The 18,505-nt window shown below is 49.3% G+C and overlaps 4 non-coding genes across 4 annotated transcripts; 3 read left to right on the forward strand and 1 right to left on the reverse strand.

Annotated features, from left to right (window-relative positions):
• The first annotated feature begins 6,700 nt into the window (after nt 1-6,700).
• On the forward strand, nt 6,701-6,773 carry TRNAV-CAC (transfer RNA valine (anticodon CAC)). Its single transcript has one exon. It is a non-coding gene; the product is annotated as a tRNA-Val (tRNA).
• Nucleotides 6,774-11,812: 5,039 nt separating this feature from the next.
• On the reverse strand, nt 11,813-11,886 carry TRNAN-GUU (transfer RNA asparagine (anticodon GUU)). Its single transcript has one exon. It is a non-coding gene; the product is annotated as a tRNA-Asn (tRNA).
• Nucleotides 11,887-12,450: 564 nt separating this feature from the next.
• TRNAH-GUG (transfer RNA histidin (anticodon GUG)) lies at nt 12,451-12,522 on the forward strand. Its single transcript has one exon. It is a non-coding gene; the product is annotated as a tRNA-His (tRNA).
• Nucleotides 12,523-14,341: 1,819 nt separating this feature from the next.
• Nucleotides 14,342-14,413, forward strand: TRNAE-UUC (transfer RNA glutamic acid (anticodon UUC)). The gene has a single exon. It is a non-coding gene; the product is annotated as a tRNA-Glu (tRNA).
• Nucleotides 14,414-18,505: the final 4,092 nt, after the last annotated feature.

The following is an 18,505-nucleotide window of genomic DNA, read 5'->3' on the forward strand; positions in this document are numbered from 1 at the left end:
CTTCTGGCTCCCATGAAAGGTCAAAGCCTCGCCATCACCATTTAAGTCCTACCTCAGAACTTTGTCTTTACTCTTGAATGACCAGAAAGGCCATTGCTTCTGTGACTTCTATTCTTGTTCCGCAGTCTTGTCTGTGCTATAGAAAAATTAGCTTTGCAAAATTCAGTAAAAACACTGCTCTTGGGAATCAAATGTAGTGTCCTGGGGGATGGGAAAAAAATCCTACCAGAGACCCACAGTGGCTGACACGACTCTCTCACTCCTGCATCACCTAATCCACACAGAGACTGTGGGGCTCTATGTGGCCTCCTGCCAGCCAGAGCCTGGAGTCATGCTCTTGTCCTAGGAAGTTCAAAAAGAAGGAAACTTCTACAATGTACAACATTGGGCCAACAGAGTGCTTCAGCAACTCTGGGGCAAAGACGTGAAGCCACCACCTGTGTAGAGCCCCATGACCAGCCAAGGGACTGATCCTTTCTGTGAGAGCAGGACTGGCTGAGGCTCCCATTCATTCGCTTGGGGAAGGTGTGTGGATCCGAGGAGGAAGCAGAGGCAGCAGGAGAGATGGCCCCTGGGGTTGAACTGACACTCAGCAGTATCTAGGCAGCTGAAGAAAGCCATTCAGAATTGTTATTAGGGGCGCCTGGGTGGCACAGTGGGTTAAGCATCAGACTCTTGGTTTTGGCTCATAATCTCATAATCGCTTTTGGTCATAATCTCAGGGTCGTGAATTGTTGGGCTCTGCACTCAGCACAGTCCGCTTAAGATTCTCCTTCCCTCTCCCTCTGCCCCTCCCCCACCACGCTCCTGTGTGTGCACTCTCTCTCTCTCTCAGATAAATCTTAGAAAAAAGAATTGTTATTAAAAGTGAGGTGTCATTAATCTGTTTACTGCTACAGAGAAATAAAGCAGATGATGAGTTAGTCAGCTTCACCAGACGTGGGGTGATGGTTGTTCTCTAACCTGCGCTATCCTGTACTGTGGCCACTGGCCACGTGTAGCCGTTTGAACTTAATTATGGAGTACAAGAAACAAATGTGAAAATTCAGTTTCTCAGCACTAGCCACATTTCAAGCACTCAATTACCATACATGCCCAGTGGCCTCTGCGTCTGAAACACATTTGGCTCATTCATCTGGCACATCAGTTACACATAAGATGTGTTTATTTCAAGGTTCTGATTCTTCAGCATTAGATTCGTTTTAGTCCTTCTAGTACATCCCTGGCACCAGTAGCTCCTGTGTCTGTACTGATCTCCCGGCTTTCCCTGAGCTTTAAAGGAGAGGAGGACGTTCCTGTTTTCCCTTGGTTGGTAAAGAGGAACCATTCCATGCCCTGGCTACTGCAGGGCAGTGGTAAACCAGGCATGACCAGGGTTTTCTTGCATCGATCATTCTAGCCCCAGCCTTGCTCTAGGTTACTCTAAAGGCGGCTCCTGCCCACGCCTCACAGGAACGCTTGGGGAGGCTCCCGGCCCCTGCTTGTTGTTATTCCATAACAACACAACTTTTTCCTTTTATGTAATTTTAGAGTTACATCCTGTTTGTGGCAGTTCCTACCGGTATTTCCGTTGGAATGCTGATATACAATCAATTTTTAAAATAAATTGACTGTGGAAAAGTTGTAAATCAAAGGATGGAAAATATTAGCTAATGGATGATAAAGGCACATGGATGTGGCCAAATATGGAAGTGCTGTGTTCATTAATGAACTTTGAGAAGCATGATTCTGTCTCATTTTTATGGGCTAGCCTCCCTTCCCCTTGTCACTCCAGGAGCACTCCCTTTTGCCCTAGGTCAGGTAGGCAAGAATGCTCAGCTGTCTGTCTCCTCTGCACTTTGAACACAAAAGGCACAGTCAACCTTTTTTCTTTTCCTTTCTTTTTTCTCTTCTCTTCCCTTCCCTTTCCTTTCCATTTCTTTTCTTCTTTCATTCTCTCTTTCTAGCCTCTCTGGGGAACTTCCTTGTTCAGACCATTAAGAAGAATCAAAACTTCATAAATACTTCTGGTTGGGAGATGGGGCTGCATGATCCCTGAAGCCATGAAGACTGTTTCTGGGGAGACTAAATCGTTTCGTGTGCTCTTTCTCCTTTATTTCATCAGTTAGTTCTCAATGTTTTGTAGGCTTTACTTTGAATCTTCTCTCTCTCTCTCTTTTCAAATCATTGAGGTTGAGCAAGAAGGAGGAGACGGAAATTTTGGCGAAGTCTTCTCAGTTAGCACCAGCATGATGGCCAAGCGCAGGGGCTCGGGAGGCAGACGGCCTGGCTGAGTGCTGGCTCTCACCACCGCCGGGCTGGGGCCCTTGGCAAGTCAGCTCAGCCTTTCAGCGCCCGAGTGTTCTCATCTGCAACAAGGGTGGTCATAACCTACAGTATCTCGGGGTGGTTATGTGGACTAGAGGCGCTATACACGGTGCAGCACCGAGGAACTGTGTGCCGGTCACACACCGAAGCTCTGAGAAAGCTGTTAGTAGTATGATAATTAAGACTTTGGTTTCCGCTTCTAACTGTACCACTGCTGGCTTTCGACGTTCCTCAGAATAAAGGAGGAGTGTTAACTGGTTTGTTTGTCCTCTTCTCCATATTAGTGACCAGCACCTGGAAAACTGGTTACTTGTTAATTTTTGTGGTGATTTCACTGAGTGGAGATAGCGCAGCGGGGAACTGGATCCAACTTCATTAAATCCTTGCACCTTGGACGGGCATGATGATTGTTCAGCTCATGGTAGACAGTCTTTTGCACATGCTTCTAGCAAGAGCTTTTAATATCCAGTCAGACTTACTCCAAGTATTGTAAGAAAACGTCAAGTATGCATCAGTGATCCCCCCCCCCTTTTTTAAGGAAAGAAAAGTAAATATAATTTATCTGGAAGTTGTAGATTTCATCTTTCAGTGATGATGGAGTATTTGTAGTAAACCAGCATTCACCCTAAAAAGAAAGTCTGAGCTGAAGAATTCTGTTGGAAGTCTTTGGAGAGCTATCAGTTCAGCTGGAGAGAAGAGAAGAGGGAAGAGAATGAATGAATGGAATGAAACTAATTTTCTGCCTTTTCCCCCTCGGGGCATTTGCCAGTTCTTGGCAGGAACAGGAGATTGAGAAGCTGGAGAGAAGGCAGCTACAAGAGTCAGAGAAAACAGCAACACATTAAGAAATGTCATAGGCCTGGACAGAGAAAGAGGAGGAGGAGGTACGACGTGTGGAGCTGTCCAAGGATTCAGACTTGAGGAGCCAGGATCCTGGAGTGGGGTAAGTGACCTGGTTGCTTGGGACAGAATTTCCCCTCGATACATTTGCAAATTAAGCTATGTGCACATAAGAGGCTATGAAGGCAAGCAGAGTGTGGCTGAAAGAGAGGGGACTTTTCAGCCCAACCATGGTGCTGAGGAGATACAAACTGAAGTTCAGGATTCACCGAAGAGGAGGGGCCCGAGGCAACATGCCAAGGTCTCAGGTGGGAGCCCAGCCCTCTACAGCGCAGCAGTGTGAGCAAACTAGCTGTGGACGGAGGCTTCCCATGAGCGCACACAAACTGCAAAGCAGCTTAGACAGGGATTGGAGGTGGTCTGTTCCTCTGCTGCCTGCTGGGGGAGAGGGTGAATAATCTTCAGAGAAACATCATCCAAACAGGCTATCATTCTTCACACAACAGGTTCATCATTCAATCACAATATTCTAGGAATGTCAGGGAAGAGAGAAAAGAGAGAGGGGAAAAAAAGCAAAGCATTGAAATTGATTCACGGGTGATTGAGATATTGAGTTATGAGATGGGAACTTAAAGTGCTAGGTCTTAGGGGCATCGGCCTGGCTCAGCCGGTAGAACATGTGACTCTTGATCTTGGGCTTGTGAGTTCAAGGCCCATGTTGGGTGTAGAGGTGACTTAAATTACTTAAAAGTTACTCACAATTACTTTAAGAAGATAAAGTGGTATGATTCAGCTGTCCAGAAAATAGATGACAAGATAAAAATTTTCATCAGAGAAATAGAATCAATTTTAAAAATCAGATGAAAATTGTAGAAATAAATTATATAATCGTTGGCATTTTAAAAAGCCAGCAGGTGAGTTTCATAGTAGTTTGGAAGAGAGAGTATTAACCTGGAAATATGTAAGTAGAAAGAAACTCTCCAGACTTAAGCATAGAGAGCTAAAAGCAAGAGAAATTGAGAATAGAGTGTAACAAAGATATGGGCTGTGTCCTGAAGGCCTAACACATGTGTAATTAAAGTCTCAGAGGTTGGAGGAGCCAGAAAGCGGGGCAGAAACTCTATTGAAAGATATTACAGTAAAGGAAAAATCATGGTGATCTATCCAACCACATGTGCAAGAAGGTCAATGAACTTCAAGCCAGATAAGGACAAAAAAGGCACACCCCCAAACTGCTGAACACCAAAGACAAATGAAAACAATCATAGCAGCACCCAGATGGGGGGGGGGGGGGCGAATTCCCATTACGTTGTCCAAAGATTGGGAGCTGAATTCTCAGCAAAAACAATGAAAAAGAAGACCTCAGGGAAGGACTAGAGCAAGATCATTTCCAACCTACTAGGTGCTGCTAATCCCTGGCCAAATATCTTTCAAGAGGAAGGGAAGACCTTACCATGTAAGCAGCTGACCCTAACTAAAGGAAATACAAAAGGTAACTCTTCAGGCGGAAGTTAAATGGCCACAAGGGAAATGTGGAAAATGAAGGTAGGAATGAAGAGCAGTGATGGCTAGGTTAAATATGTGGCCAAGTCAAATAAATATCACTATCCAAACAATAATGTCTATGAATTCAAAATGTATGTTCAAATAAAATTAATGCCACACACTCGATAATGAGAAGGCGGGTAAATGGGATTGAGAGGTTCCAGATTCTAGCATTGTCTAGGACATGTAAAAGGTTCTAATGTATCAGCTTTTTGCATAGGTTTTATAGAATACATGAAAGTAATTTATTTGTGTACATATGAAGCAAATATTGAACTAAATATTTAGTGTAATGTTTATTGAATTAAACAGAACTAAAATAAGTAATCTTTTTGAGAATTCTCAGGTTTTAAAAACTAACTTTACTTTTGCATGGAATATTCTGTATGTATGTGTTAGGTTCATCTGGTCTGATCTGTCATTCAAAGACACTGTTAATTTATGTTTGATGTTAAGGTCGGAGATCTAGAAAGCAGACAGGAAAATGTGATAAAGGTATAAACCTTTGTGACTATCAGCCAGACCAATGTATTTCCATCAACCAAGGAAGTTCCCTGGCAAAAGATTTCTGAGAGGGAACCACTCTTCTCTGCTAGATACATTGAAATACATGTGTTTTAGGTGTTCAAAAATGTCTTTATGGTGGGCATCTTTCCCTGAACACACTGCTTGAGGGGGTTATCCGTGTTATTGCCTTATCCGTCCTGTGGATGTTTTGACTACAGAGTACCAATCCATCCTAAAAATATACAAGGGTTTGTGTAGCACCTCTGTTAATGGGCATGTGGGTTTTATCCAGCTTTGCCTGGAGAATGACATCGCACCTGGGTTTGTGCAGAAGCCTCTTTTGGATGTAGGCATTCATTTTCCTCAGCAAGTAAATAGCAATATTACCAGGTACCAATGTAGGTATACTTTTTACCTTTATGAGAAACTGCCAAATATCAGGAAAGTAGTTGTCCTTTAATAACGGAGCAGTCAATATCACACGGTAACGTCGTCCACACTCGAATGGGGGAGGGAGAGAGAAAACAACTTTAAAACTCTAGTTTTCTAGGCTTTTCGTCTTCACTTTGTTCCAAATACTTAAGGCCTCCGTGAAGGTGGCTGTGGCCACAGCAAATGTCACCACCAGCCTATTCAGGTCTGGCTGCGGAGCCACAGGGAGACTCCAAGGCAGCCCACCCAAGAATCATCCATAAACGCCAGGCAGGAATAGACCTTCCCTCCCAGTCATGGCTATGTCACTCGTGGGCTCTGCGCCACTAAAAACGGTTTCTTGCGCTTCCTTTTCAGCCCTCCGTCCCATGGCCGGGGTTTCACTGGACACTGTTGGATGGTCAAGGCCACAGGCTTCTTGTCAGTAGCTTTAAAGCAGCCCAGGCAGGAACCGGAGGGACCACTTTTGCCCAGAGAATACCAAAGAGACTCCCTTTTGGCGAGAGGACCCGGGAGGACGGAGAAGCGCAGAGCCAAAGGGCCGGCGAGGGAAGAGCGCGCAGGGCAGGCGCCGCTGTGCAGCCGGGAGGCCGGGGAGAGCGCGCCCTCCGGTTCCTGGGAGGATTCCAGGCGCCGAGCGGCGGCCGCGAGCCGAAAACCCTGACCTCCCCCGCAGCGAGAGGGGCCGCCGTGGGCCCAGGAGGGCGGGTGACCCCACGGCCGGGCGGCGGGGCGCCTGGGCTCAGACGCACCTGACCCGCCCCCTCCGGGAGCTGGGGAGTCGGCGGGGCGCCTTCCGCACCGGGGCCCGTCGCTCCGGATCTGCAAAGGCTGCGTTTGATGCGGATACGAAGCCAGACCGCCCAGGGTCCCCGGGGCCTTCGCTTCCCCGGATGGGGAGACGCGGAATCCTAAGCCGGCGCCGCTGGGGCGCTGGGGTCCCCTTGCCTGCAGGGTCGCGGGTGCTTCCAGGGGCCTTTCGCACTTAGGAAAGCAGTTGGCGGGCACCGCAGCAGCGGCAGGCCGCAAGCTTTTCAGGGTTCCGGCAGGAAATTCCGCCGGCTGTCTCGTTTCCGTAGTGTAGTGGTTATCACGTTCGCCTCACACGCGAAAGGTCCCCGGTTCGAAACCGGGCGGAAACAGCTTCCCTTTTACCCCCAAGGGCTGCTGTTCTGAACCCACACAGGAGCGCGCTTTCAGCCAAGGCGGCCTCCGCGTGCGCAGCCCCAGTTTCCATTCAGAAAAGCGAACACAAAGCAAGGCTGGAGTCCCCTTGCTTCCTGAAAGCCTGCTCGGCGCTTAACAACGCGGCGGGGGTCGTCGGCTCCGAGTCTCGGTGGAGCGCAGGCCGCAGCCAGGTCGTCAGGCCAAGAGCGCACGCGGGACAAGGTCCCCTTCAGGTTTCCTCTGCATCCAGAAACCCCCTAACCTGCTCCTCTGGCGCCTCCATCGGCTCTGCTGGCTGACCGGGGCCCCACGGCTCTGAAAACCAACCAGTTCTTCCCTGGGGAGCACACTTGGCTTTCCCCGACCCCCGCACGCTTGCCCCGCACGTGGATTTGCCCGAGGGAACGAAAGAAAACGAAGCGCCCCTGGGACTCGTCGAGTAAGAGCTTCCGGCTCCACCTCCTGAGCCCGCGGGCACACCAGAGGAGCCCTTCCGGTGCCATCATCAGGAGAGCCCTTGAGCTAGTTGGGAGGTCACGAAGTCCAGGGACTCTCTGCTCCCCACCCGCTGAGAGCCAAGTCCGCACCTTAACTCACCAGGAAACCGAGGCTCAGAAAGAGAGCGTGGCCTTGGCGCGGCCACACACCGGGCTAAAGCTAGACTGCAATGCAGCACAGGCCAGTTACCCGGTGGTGGGACCTCAGAACCCAAAGCACCGCTGAGGCTGGGAGAGGTGATGAGCAGCGGGGGGGGGGGGGGGGGCAGGAGATGGGGGCTGGGAGCTTTGGGCGGCTGGGAATCGCCCCCACTTTTGCTCTCTCTGTCTGGGAAATCCAACCTTTACTTGTCGGGTTTTCATCTGCAAGGGCCAAAGCAGGGGTTCTGTGTGGATTCCTGGTGATCATGGGATAGGATTTAGAGTTTTCAACGCTATTGCTCAAATTCGATTCCCAATCAGGGAGACCTTTTGGCCCTGTGGCCTTACTTAGGATTTTCCTTTTCATTTCAGTAAGTGTGGTGTGCACCAACGGACATGTGCAGAAGGGCCTCTGCACTGAGTCCCTAAATACCAGAGGTCCAGACTCAGGGTCCTTGTCGTCTCCTGGGTAGGAGAGCAGAGCTGGGATGAGCAGCCAGGGCAGCGGCTCACCTCCATTTACCATAGAAACCCAACGCCTCGCTTCAAGGGTTTTCATCTAAAGAGAACCTGAGACTTGACTTTATCACTCCTTTAAGACAAACCAACAGGGGCGCCTGGGTGGCTCAGTCAGTTGGGCGTCTGCCTTTGGCTCATGTCGGGATCCCAGGATCCCGGGGTCAAGCCCCACATCAGGATCCCTGCTCAGTGGGGAGTCTGCTGCTCCCTCTGCCTCTCCCCCTGCCTGTGTCGTGCGCTCTCTCTCTGTCAAATATATAAATAGAATCTTGAAAAATAAATAAAAATAAAACAAACACACTTTGAAACGTACAAAACAAGTTGCAGGAGCGGTAACGTCCTGGATCCCTCACCTAAGTACACCAGTTAGCATTTTCCCACATTTACTTTCTCACTCTCTCTCTCTACCGATTGGACACCGTTTGAAAGTACCTTGCAGACCTCTCAAGATAATTGGTTGGGCCACTGTTGCTCCTTTCCTTGGGCAATGTCCCTCAAAAGCAGCCCCTGCAGGACCTTTCCTCCAAGGCCACGGGAGGGCACTGTCCTCTGGAGGAGGCCCCTCCTGTCCCTTCAGGAACCAGACACCTGTTGCCTTCAGGCTGTAGAGAAGCTTCAGGCAGGCCCAGTGTTCTTTGTCTCTCCCAGATTTTGCGGGCTAGGTGGGCCCTGTGCTTGTAGGAATACGATTAGGTTGTCATGCCCCCAGCACCGACCGCCTGCCCTCTGGACTCCTTCTGGTGGCTTTGGTGGGCAGTGGGTCTAGGGTCAGCCTGAGCTCTAGAAGCCCCCACCCAAGGGAGAGACTCTTCAGGGAAGTGCAGCTGCCCCTTGGCTCCTGCCCTCCTGGCTCTCTGTGTCCTGCAGGGATCTTAAAGGGTCCTGGCCCAACAAAAGGTGAAGAATCCTTTCCTGTGGTGGCAGGATGAGGGGCACCAGAAAAGAAACACTTCAAAGGCAAGGGGAAAGTTTTCAAGAGCTTTCCAGAATTGTCTGCCTTGGTGCCATCAGGGAGGTGGCTGCCCTGTGATGATGGTGCTTAGTCTTATCTTCTTCTGGCTTTGAGCTGGTCCTGGCTCCAGTCTGAGTCCAAGCAAACACAGGCAACTTAATTTGTGGCGTGTGTTCAATTGTGCTTCTTCCCCAAGTGGGGTAATGAGTGAGCTGCTATTTCCAGGACCCCGGTGGGGGTCCAAGGATGCTACTGATGGGGTTTTCTTCCTTCATCCTTTTTTGCCTTTTCCTTCTTGCCTCCCTCCCTCCCTCCCTCCCTTTCTTCCTTTCTTTCCCTCTCTCTCTCTTTCTCTCTCTCTCACTCACTTTCTTTCTCTCTCTCTCTTGCTTTCTTTCTCTCTCTCTCTTTCCTTTTCTTTTCATCTTAGTTTTAGGTCATCACTACACCCAAGGTGTGTCAGCTGGAACTCAACAATCCTGAGATCAAGAGACACATGCTCTTCCAACTGAGCCAGCCAGGCTCCCATCCCACTTCCTTTCTTGCTGAATCTGTAACTCAGGGGAAACAATAAAAACAAACAAACAAAACAAAAACAAAAACAGTTTCGCTGTTTTTATAGATTAGTGGTCTCAGTGCTAGCTACAAGAAAAAAAATCAAGTGGAATCTCGAGTCCTTTTAAACACTTTAAAGGACTTAAATAATTTATATATAATGGCATAGAAGATGTTTATATCATGTCCTATTTCTAAAGAGGACTCCTTGTGTGCATCTGACTGGTTTCATAACGTTAATCTAAAAACTGCTTTATGTTGTCCTCTAGATTTTCTAATACTGTAGCAAATATTGGTAGGTAGCATTCCAGTTTACACAAGTCTTGGGTTTATTTTCTCTTCAAAATCCTAGTGACCCTTAGCTGCCTAAATTTCCTATACTGGTTTTGCTGGCCCAACGAACACCCTTTGATTGCAACACTTTTTAAGAATTTATACAAGATGAGGGGGGCGCCTGGGTGGCACAGCGGTTAATCGTCTGCCTTCAGCTCAGGGCGTGATCCCGGCGTTCCGGGATCGAGTCCCACATCAGGCTCTTTCGCTATGAGCCTGCTTCTTCCTCTCCCACTCCCTCTGCTAGTGTTCCCTCTCTTGCTGGCTGTCTCTCTCTGTCGAATAAATAAATAAAATCTTAAAAAAAAAAAAAGAATTTATACAAGATGAAATTATGTGTTTCAATAAGATAAATACATCATATAATTTTTTTAATGGAGATTAAGTCTTATAACTCTGGAAATCGTAGTGACTTAATTATTCTTACACTTTGGGGGGGGGTAAACCTTTTTAGGTATCATGTCTGATCCCAACACGCATTTCTCCATTATGTGTCAGGTCAATTTGCAATTTTAATATCTATTGTGATCTTTAAGTTCCTCCGATGATATTCGACTTAATTAATGTATCATCTTCGCCTAGAGCATGTCTCATTAAGAGATAAATCACAAAACACTTTTACTATAGTGCTGCTGCACATTTTCAGGCATTAGGTAGAGTGGCCGAATGAACAGATGAAGAGGAGCTGTGTGAACCTTTAGGAGGTATCGGGGAGTGGAAAAAACACATGCGATGTCTGCGCCAGCAAGGAAAGGGCTGCCAGTGAATGGCAGGGCAACTTTAAAAGATATGAGTGATTGGGGAAGGAAAAAAAAAAAAGTATGAGTGATTGGAGTCCCTGAAAAGACTGGGGAGAACGAAGCATTTTTTGAGGAAACAACGACAGAAGAATTTTCAATCATAATAAAAATCATAAACCCACCAATCCGAGGAGCCAGACGAACACAATGGATGAGCACAAGCCACATGAGAAAACCGTATCTAGTCACGTCCTAATTATATTGCTCAAATCCATGGAAAAAGAAAACAAAATCTGCAAAGCGGCCAGAGGAGAAAGGCGTGGCAGGTATAGGACACAGAAATAAAGATGATGTCAGTTTTCTGGTGGGAAGCAGTGTGAGAAGGCACTGAGCTACCTCAAAGGCCACAAGGAAGTCTATGCCTCCCCTCCAAAACAGCCTTTCAAAAATGAAGGTGAGTGACATTGACAGACACAGAAATGCTGAAAGATTACATCACCAGCCGACCCACACTACAAGAAATGTTAAAGGAGTCCTCCAGGAAGAAGGACACCCACACCAGATGGGAATCTGCATGTAGCCAGCAGGATGAAGGACACAGAATGGTAACCGCATGGGAAACTAGACAAGATTTCTTTCTCATTATTTAAATCTCCTTAAAAACACGAGGCACATGAAACCAAAGTAGTGGGGATGGGACTTGGGGTTTCTAACATGCAAAGGAAAAAGCACCATAGCTAGCGCATAAAGGCGGGCAGGGAAGAAACGTGAAGACGTAGGAGATCCCTTGGAGGGAGGGAGGCTGGTAAGTTACAGATGTATGCAGCTATGAAGCCCAAAGCAGGCGCTGGAATAACAAGAGAGAGAGTTACAGCTAACAAGCCAACAAGGGAAAGAACTGGATCATATAAAAACCATGGAAACACTACGTCAGAGCAATTGCTCTTCCGGGACTCTCCCCTGTCGAAATATTTGTCAAGTACGAGACCGATGACGACAGCAGTATCTGAAACCATAAGACCCTAGAATCAACTTAACGTAAAGAGTACGACGAAAGCGTTAAATAAATACTGGCGCAAACACACACACATTGGCAGAAGCTGCGTTGTTAAGAGGCATTCGGAGGGTTGTACTCTTTCGAGGACTTCGGATTCCCAGCGACCTGTTTTCCCAGAGCTCTCCCTCTCTAGGATCCGAGGTGGCTTTCTGATCTTGGCTACGGTCCTCCTGGTGTGCACATGCCAAAGGACACTTCCTACCTCCTAAAAATACCGCCGCGTCCCTGGGTGGGCTCGAACCACCAACCTTTCGGTTAACAGCCGAACGCGCTAACCGATTGCGCCACAGAGACCTTCGGGGAGCTCCCGCCCACATCCCGGTAGAGAGCAAGCACGCACTCAACGCTAGGGGGAGCCACCCGCCTCCTATCTGAGGCGAGTAGGGCCGGAGGGAAGCTGAAGGCCGGTGGGGTCCCGGGACCGTTCTTCGCATTTGTTCCGCCGGCGCCCGTCCTTCGGCGCCGCTGGCGCTCCGCTCGCTCCACTAGGCTGCGGTCGGTGTGGGGGAAGCTGGAGAGAGGGTGGGGTGGGGGTGGTCAAAAGGGCGCAAACGCCAAGAGGCGGCAAGGAAAAGCCCGGGAGGCGTTCCCAGGGGCAAGGGACAAGGAGACTTCCCAGGACGCCTGTGCAGAGGCACCAGCCGGATTGTGGGACCGGAGCATGCTTTTTGTGGTTGGTTCGTCTTCATGGCGAAGGAGAGTCGAGAGGAAGGGAAGGAAAACCTGAGAGCGGCTAGGAAAGGGACCGCAGCGCCAGTACCTGCAGTTTGTCCGAAAAGAAGACGGCGCAGTAACTGGAATGACTTTGCGTCAAAAGTCCTAGAGCGACAGCAGAGCCTGCCGCCGGGAGGATGGCGCGCCGTGATCGTATAGTGGTTAGTACTCTGCGTTGTGGCCGCAGCAACCTCGGTTCGAATCCGAGTCACGGCAGTCCTCCCAGCTGCTCGCTGCCCCTCCCTTTTACTTTGCGTTTAAACCCGCCCGGCCCGTCCCTTACCTGGGGGCCAGGGAGCCCTGCTTCCCGACGGCCACCGGCCGCCGCGCCAGGAGGTCTTCTTCACCCGAAGGGAAGGAAAACTCCACTCCGCGCTAACCTCGGACCTTCTCCGCTCCGACTCTGAGCGCAAGGAAACTGAACTAAAGGGCTTATCTTCAGCGCGGCTCCAAATGAGGACAAGTCCCCGCGTCCCCAACTGTCCAGCCAGGAGCCCCGTGGGCTGTCGTTGCTAGGAAATGGCGTCTCTGTGTTCCTCAAAAAACCCTAAGGATCTTCAAAGACCAGAGACGACTTTCCATCCGATAAGTGTCACCTCCGCAGACCTGTTGAGCGCCTCGAACCTTGGCTGCTGGGAATCTCTGCTTCAGGGGACTTTCTCAGCCCGTGGCTATTGTCCCCCTTGTGGTCATCACAGCAACCTCTCTAGTCAGTCGTGGCGTAGCCTCAAGGATTTGAAAATGCCTGTCGGCAGCCCCTTCCACGCCACATGGTATTCATCGGGATACCGCTGAGAGTGTGCTTGTTCCGCATCTTTGCCAAGATTGGGCGTTTCCTACCCTTATAATTTTAGTCGTGCTGCTGGGAGCAGTGCTATCTCTGCGATTTTAATATCCATTTCTCTGGCGGCTAAAAATATTGAGCACTCTTCCGTGCTTTGCAGGCCTCGTGTGTCTTCTTGCCCGAAGGCTCTGTTCCTGTCTCTTACCCATCTAAAAAACTTGACTTGTCGGATCTGTTTTAATGATCAGTTTGAAGGAGCTCATTTACCTTATAGTTACAGGTTTGCGGGCTTGCTTGCTCGTTTTGTCAGATATATTTTGTGAACGTTTACTCCCTGTCTGTGCCTTGCTGTTTTCACTGTCTTGGTGGCCTCGTTGGATGAGAAGATGCTGTTAATGTTGATGAAGTCCAACTTGAAATGTCTTTTTTTTATATATACATTTTCCCCCTGGTTCTTGTTTAGTAAATCTCTGCCTACCACCAAGTCACAAAGTATCCTCAAAAAATGCTTTATGCCTTTAACTATTATGTTTCGCGAGGCACCTCCCATTAATTTTTGTGTGTAGCATGAGGTAGAAATAAAGCTGTTTCCCGCCCCCGTTGATTGAACCTATTTCCTTTCCCCGTTGAACTCTCTATTGAAAACGAATTCACCAGGTCAGCTGTGGGTCAGTTTCCGGTCTCCCAGCTCAGCCCCTTTCCCTATTTGTGTCTCCTGGTGCCACTGGCACATTGCACGGTCTATAGGGGCTCCGAGGAAGTCTTCAGGTGCGGTAGCGTAAGCTGCGGGGGCAGCAGGTTGTAGGCGGGTGGGGGGCATAAATCCGGAATCCAGTTCCCGGCCGCCGAGCCCTCCTTGAAAGCGGTCCGTACGCGCGGCCTCGGTTGCTGCGTCCCCCGGAGTCCACCGGGTGATGTTGGGGACGCCGGGGTCTCACGCCGGGCGCCTCCCCTCCCGCGCCCTCGCGGCTACCTCGTGTCCGCACGCGGCCTCGCGAAGGCGCGTCTCCAGGGCCGCTCTGAGGGGCGGCCGGGCCGGGCCGGGGCGACTCGCTGTGGGCCTTGCGGACCTGGCCGCCCTCGGGGCATCTCCTGCGGGCTCTTGTTTTGGCGAGAGCTGGGAGGGAACGTCCTTACTGAAAGCGCGCTCCTGGGAGGACGGGTGACCTCCCTGAAGGCCCAAGGCCTTCCACAGATCAGGGGGAAAATGTCACTCCCGTGGGCAGCCAGAGGAGCTCTCCCCCAACCGGCTCCCTGGTGGTCTAGTGGCTAGGATTCGGCGCTTTCACCGCCGCGGCCCGGGTTCGATTCCCGGTCAGGGAATCACTTTTTACGCAGAAATCTGCCTTTCAGTCCAGCAGGTGAGGTGCGGTGTCCGCCCCGCACCACGCGGACTCTTCAACTCCCAGGCCGGGACGTGGGGATGGGGGTGGTGGACGGCCGGTCCTTCTTCGGGGCGCACCGGGCTTGCTGGTCCCCAGGTCCGTCGACCGCAGAAGTGACTTCCGGGGGCCACTAAGGAGCGGGCTCGTGTTTACGCTACGCGACAGAGGTTCCCAACCCTGTGGGGTCGCCCCAGGGGCGCAGATCAGGCTGAGCTCCGAAAAACCCATCTCTGGAGGCCAAGCCACGTCGCGGTGTTCGTGTGTACGCCCGACACCGGCCGGTGGGCCCAGCCTCGTCAGCTCAGTTCGCGCAGAAAAGGCTTACTCCGCGTTCGGAAGACGTGCCTGGACCCGATACCCGCGAGGACTGAGAGGCAGGGGAGCGCCGGGAGGCGAGCGGGTCCTCCTCGAAGGCTGTCCCATTCGCAGACGAAGCGGTGTAGGGAGGCGCTGTTAACTGACCCCACGAAGGTAGCAAGGGAAGTGTGCACCAAATGGGAAGCTCTTACTGCTTCCGTAAGCCGAAGCCCGCAGCAGTCAAACTCAACCCTAGGATGCCAGAACGACGGTGCCACAGTCAAAGCCCACTGTTTCTCCAGGGACTGCCGCACTTAAACCCTGCACACTCTACCAGGCACGGGGCACATTTCCTTTTTTCCCTTCGACACTGGCTCCCAAGGCCTTTGGGGGTCAACGCGACGTCTACTGGAAGGCACGAAGAGAGCGAGCCGGGGCCGGGGGAGGCGCTGCGGCCCCAGAGCGCAGAGGCAGCAGGCGCGGTGTGGAGCTGAGGCCGCGCAGGGGCTGCCGGGCGCTGGGTGTGGAGCCGCTGCCGCAAGGCGGAAGGTCGAAGGGGCGAACTCGTGGGTTCCCGTGAGGCGCGTGATGTGGGGGGACGGGGCGTCGCTTGAACTCCTTTCGGGAGCGTTGGGAAGAATGGCGGCGGTTGGGTGGAGGGGAAGGTGGTGACCCTGAGTGTACCGTGGAGGGATGGAAGGCTGCAGGTGGGGGCGCGAGCCCGCTGGGCAAGGTTTCTATGGTTCTGTTGGTGGTTGTCTCACAGGGAGTTTTGTCCGTTTCGGCCTGGGTGCTCTTGACCCCCTGGTTGTCTTTTTTAGTCCCCACGTGTGTTTTTCCTCCTAGGGTTGTCGATAAATGCAGAGTTTTCGAAGTCGGAGAATACAGTCTATTTCATTTCCGATTACGAGCGTTTTTTGGTGTTCGTTTGTTTCTTTTTCCTTGAGCTTGATCGGTACCGTGCTTTAAAAAAAAGAGTCTAAAGGTAGATGGCAAGCTTGCCACGTAACATTTGCAGGTGCTCGTGCAAAAAGTAAAAACAGAGGCATCAAAGCTTCTGCTCCTAGGTGGATTGCCAGGATAGCTTATTTTGTCTTCTGTTCGGGGACCTTGAGGGCTAGGAACACAGAAATCGACATTTTCAGTCCCAAGCTCACTTGAGAAGGAGATCCTCACTACATTAAGGTGGGACCCTAAAGTCTTAAGCCCTTGGGGGGAAGAGTGACCCTAGTCCTTCCCCTTCAAATCCCAGGGCTCTTTGGACAAGGCAGCCTTGGCACAGAAATCGACACTTTCAGTCCCAAGCTCACTTGAGAAGGAGATCCTCACTACATTAAGGTGGGACCCTAAAGTCTTAAGCCCTTGGGGGGAAGAGTGACCCTAGTCCTTCCCCTTCAAATCCCAGGGCTCTTTGGACAAGGCAGCCTTGGCACAGAAATCGACACTTTCAGTCCCAAGCTCACTTGAGAAGGAGATCCTCACTACATTAAGATGGGACCCTAAAGTCTTAAGCCCTTGGGGGGAAGGGTGACCCTAGTCCTTCCCCTTCAAATCTCAGGGCTCTTTGGACAAGGCAGCCTTGGCACTACAAGCAGTATAAGGTAAAGGAAAGTTTAAAAAGCCCATGAGAATAAATAGATTGAGTAAGCAGGCACACAAGCAAGCAGGTGCCTGGCTGGCTCACTCCGGTAGAGCGTGCCACACTGGATCCCCCTCCGGGTTGTAAATTCCAGCCCCAGGTTGGATGTAGAGATTACTTGACAGTAAAATCTTTAAACATTAAGTAAAAAGGCCCCTGAGGAAATTGTGGCCACGGGCTTGACCTCTAGTGGATGTAGCCTTGAGGGTACATAGCCTGGGTAGTCCGGCAGACCCCAGGCTATCAACTTGGTGTGGTATGTTTCCCAGCAGGTAACAAACTCTAAGAGCCTGACAGAGGAGAACATATTCAAAGGAGAACACACTCATCGTAGGGCTGTAGAAGTGCCCTCCAATAACATTTCCAGAGACTCAGCTAGCATCTAGAATTCAGTCATAAGACATAAGATGAAACCTCAGGTATCTGGAATTTCAGAGATACTTCCCTCAATGCTTGTATCAGAGTAGACATGCAGATGGAAATTAGGGAATAATTCTGAAGCAAACAAAACTGAAAAGACTGCAGCTACTGCACAAGGTGTGGTGAAACCAGTCTTCAGAGGATAATACATGGCTTTAAATGTAATTCATGACAATTAGGGCTGATCACTAACCAGCTAAACCTCCATCTCAGAGAGTAACCAAAAAAAATAACAAGAACAACCAAAGCAGTTAGGACCAGAAACTAAATATAAAAGCAGGAATTTGAAAATTAGAAATTAAAGAAGAAAGGAAAGTAAGAGAGAAAATTAGAAATAGATATACAAAAGAGAAAAGTCAATGGTTGGATCTTTGAAAAGACCGCTCAGATAAAACTGGGAAGAGGGAAGCAGGAAGTCACTGCTACTGAATGGGCAGACGTAAGGAAACAATAAATGAGTATCACAAACACGCATACGTCAACCAATTAAAAGTTTTAGAGGGCATGTAGGTATATGGCAATAGTGAATTGGGCAGGGGTGGGGAGGAGGACTAGTCCTACAAGCATTAATTTTTTTTTTTAATTAGAACTCAAAGTCTTCCTGCAAAGAAAGCTCAAGGACCAAAAAAGTTCATTAGAAGAAATGACTCCAAAAACAAAGAAATTCTAAAAGCATCAAAAGATGGCAGAATTCCCCAACTTATGTTTATGAGTTTGGGTTGAAACCAAAAACCAAAAAGGCAATGTGAAAAACAGAAATTACAGGCCTCACTTATTGCTGAGTATACATAGCTGCAAAAATTCTTTAAAAGACTGGATCAAAATATCTATTGCAAGATATGTCATGACAAAATTGGTCTTACGCTGGGGAAACATTTGATTATCATTAGAAGATACATGAATTCATCACACTAACAACTTATGGGAGGAAAATCAGAATCACTAAAGCACAGAAAAGGTGTTTGAAAAAATTCATTATCAGTTTATGATTGTTCAAAACCTCTTAGCGTAAGAGGAAGAGAAGAGAACAGTCCTAATCTGCTAAAGGGTAGCTTCCAAACCAAACACAAACAAATAAAAACCTTCAGCACACATGACAGTTGATGATAAAATACTGACAGTTTCCCCCTACCCTTACCAGTTAGGAACCAGCAAGAAGCAGACACAGAGGCCCACCGCAACCACTTCTCTTCACCACTGTGATGGAGAACTTAGCCGGTGAGAAAAGGCAAGAAAAAGTATGAGAAGTGAAAATGGAAAAAAGAGTACTATAATTATTTATACATATGAAATAACTTACTAGAACTATTAAGAGAATCGAGTTTCTTTGGTATATACACAAATAGAGAAAGCAGGCTAAATTGAAGATTCAAAAACCGGAGGTATTAAAAACATTATAAATGTTCAATGATTATAGCATATAAGAATTCAATCCCATGTACGGGGGGGGGGGCAGGGGAAGGATGACATATGATCCCTACCTCCACCACGACCAAAGTCACTTCCATGTGGATTAGGCACCAAAATGTGAAATGAAGCCGCAAATTATTTTGGTTGGTATTAATGAGCAGGGTATTCCCATGATCTCAAGGGTAAGCAAGGATTTTAAAAATAAGACAAAAAGACTAATTCTTAATGAAGAGGCTAATTAAGCCAACTACTTCAAGGATCTCT

Source organism: Ursus arctos, unplaced genomic scaffold, assembly GCF_023065955.2.
Source record: "Ursus arctos isolate Adak ecotype North America unplaced genomic scaffold, UrsArc2.0 scaffold_12, whole genome shotgun sequence".
Classification (NCBI taxonomy): domain Eukaryota; kingdom Metazoa; phylum Chordata; class Mammalia; order Carnivora; family Ursidae; genus Ursus; species Ursus arctos.